This window comes from Nicotiana tomentosiformis, chromosome 6 (genome assembly GCF_000390325.3).
Source record: "Nicotiana tomentosiformis chromosome 6, ASM39032v3, whole genome shotgun sequence".
Taxonomy (NCBI): Eukaryota; Viridiplantae; Streptophyta; class Magnoliopsida; order Solanales; family Solanaceae; genus Nicotiana; species Nicotiana tomentosiformis.
Genome location: NC_090817.1, coordinates 139350410 through 139353450, shown reverse-complemented (window position 1 = coordinate 139353450; position 3041 = coordinate 139350410).

The following is a 3041-nucleotide window of genomic DNA, read 5'->3' as shown; positions in this document are numbered from 1 at the left end:
AAACAATCAGATTCAAATGATCCAAATATCAATAGAGTGAACTACTACTTCATGCTACCCAATAATCACACCAATCGACAAGAAGGTAAATGGACAATTATAATCAGTGAAGAAAGGGAAATAACGGACCTTTGATATAAATTAACAGAGTTAAAATTACAAGAGCGCTAAACAAATCGACGAGTGTTGACTGGAGCTTTCACCGGCCACCAAACCTCGAACAAAAATTCGCGACTTACAACCCCGATTGACCTTACAAAACCGGTGATTTAGTGGCTTGTTTTTGTTGGGTTTAAAGCTATTTTTTTGGGGGGCGATTTTGCTGGATTTTTCGAAAGAAAGACGAAAAAAGAATGACACGAGTAGAAATTTCCTTATCATAAAAAAAGAAAATAAATTTCTCTCAATTCCTTCCTCCCTATTTTTTTCTTCTCTCCTTTTTTTCCTCACATTTCTCTTCTATTTATAGAAAAAATTTCGGAATTTTTAGATTTGTTTTTATTTTATTTATTTTTTAATTAAAAAGAATTTCCACTTCCCATTTTTCTTATTTTAAAAAAAAACATAATTCCCCACTTCCACTTCCAACCAAGAGGTTGTGAGTTCGAGTCACCCCAAGAGTAAGGTGGGGAGTTCTTGGAGGGAAGGATGCCGATGGTCTATTGGAAACAGCTTCTCTACCTCATGGTAGGGGTAAGGTCTGCGTACACACTACCCTCCCCAGACCCCACTAATGGGATTATACTGAGTTGTTGTTGTTGTTGTTATTGATTTTTTTTACTTTTAATATATTTAAAATCCCACTTTTTTTACTTTTCTTTTTTTATTTTCCACTTATTTTACTTTTATTTTTTTTTAAATTTCCACTTACTTTTAATTTTATTAAAAAGAAAATCAGATACCCTTACTTTTATTTTTTAATTCTAACTTTATTTTACTTTTCATTTTTTTAAATTTCCACATTCTTTTACTTTTATTTTTTTAATTTTCCACTTTCTTTTACTTTTTTTATTAAACAATTTCTACCTACTTTTACTTTTACTTTTTAATTTTATATTTCTACTTTGACTATTTTTTTAATTCCCATCCGATTTTTTTTAAAAATAATAATAATATTAATTAATTAATTAATTTTTATTTTTTTCGGTTTTTTAATTCATTTTATTTAAAATAAAGATAAAAAAAATACTAATAGTGATAATTGACTTTTTAAATTATTATTAATTTGTTCCCTAAAAAAATGTAACAAAGCTAATATATATATATATATATATATATATATATATATATATATATATATATATATATATATATATATTAAATTTATGAAAATATTTACATAATAGAGGGTGATAAAAATTCAAATATAGTCAAATATTAGGTGCTCATAGCTGCCCCTCTTTGCTTGGAAACATTAAGAGTTTTCAGACAAAGACTAGGCGAGCCATGTGACTAATTTTTGACCAAACCATTATTCAAAAGGAAAAGAAATAAAAGATAGGGTGCAACCGAGTCCTGGTTTTGGACAGCCTACATATCCCGGGTTATAGGGGAATCAGGTCACGTGTAGTTCAAGAAGAATGGTGGAATGATGAGTTGAGGAGTCTAGTGAGGTTCCGTCGAGGCTCCGTCCGCGGTCCTGCTATTATATCAAAATAAAAAAGAAACTAAACAAGCCTATTAGTTATGAGTTACAAGATTCCTATCTATGAGTCTTCGAAAACTTGATCTTGAGTCTTGATTGGTTCTTCATGCAGACTCTGATCTAAACCTTGTTGCTCGCTAGTTGTAGATTCTAGTTCATTATTTCATAGCTTCTTCTAATCAAAATGGAACTCCAATGCTCGTGGCTTCAGTCATGTCTTGAGCATTCCATATCTTTTCAATTGCTTTTGCAATTTGAATTCACTTATTTTTTCTTTTCTTTTATTCTGAATTAAGACTTTTTCTTTTGGTCATCTCGAACCCTGTGCCTCGAGGTAAAACATACTCAGACACCAAAACAAACAAATGAACGAAATTCTTCTGCCCTAGTTTGCACTAGGAAAATTTCGTGAGTTATTGTAACAAAATTCTAAACTACTTCATTATTGAAAGCAATAAAAGGTCGGAAGTGGTGTACCCTGAAAAAGTCATGTTTGTTTTTTGGATGGTGTTCTTTTATTGTCAAAAGGATGTCTCAGCCAAGGATTGATGTACCTTATATTGAGAAATGTGGCCAGGGAATGGGATACCCTATATTGGCAAAGATATCGGGGAGTGGTGTACCCTGCATTTAAGATCAAATCAACAAGGGAGTGAAGACCCTATGTTGGAATAAATAGACTAGGGAGTGGAGACCCTATGTCTAAAAATATCAATTAGGGAGTGGAGACCCTATGATGGAAAAGCGAAGCGACTAGGGAGTGGACACTCTATATCTAAACTAATCATCAACTAGGGAGTGGAGACCCTATGTTGGAAAAGCAGACTAGGGAATGAAGACCCTATGTCTAAAAATATCAACTAGGGAGTGGAGACCCTATGTTGGAAAAGAACCTAGAGAGTGGAGATCCTATGTCTAAAATAAAATCAACTAGGGAGTGGAGACCCTATGTTGGAAATATCAACTAGGGAGTGGAGACCCTATGTTGGGAAAGAAACTAGGGAGTAGAGACCCTATGTCTGAAATAAAATCAACTAGGGAGTGAAGACCCGGAGAACCTATGTCTAAAATAAAATCAACTAGGGAGTGGAGACCCTATGTTGGAAAAGTGACTAGGGAGTAGAGACCCTATGTCTAAAAAAATAAAAATCAACTAGAGAGTGGAGACCTTATATTGGAAAAGAAACTAGGGAGTGGAGACCCTATGTTTTAAAAAATAAAAATCAATTAGGGAGTGGAGACCCTATATTGGAAAGGAGAATAGGGAGTGGAGACCCTATGTCTAAACTAATCATCAACTAGGGAGTGGAGACCCTATGTTGGAAAAGCAGACTAGGGAATGGAAACCCTATGTCTAAAAACATCAACTAGGGCGCCCTTTGCGGGTTTTCACCAA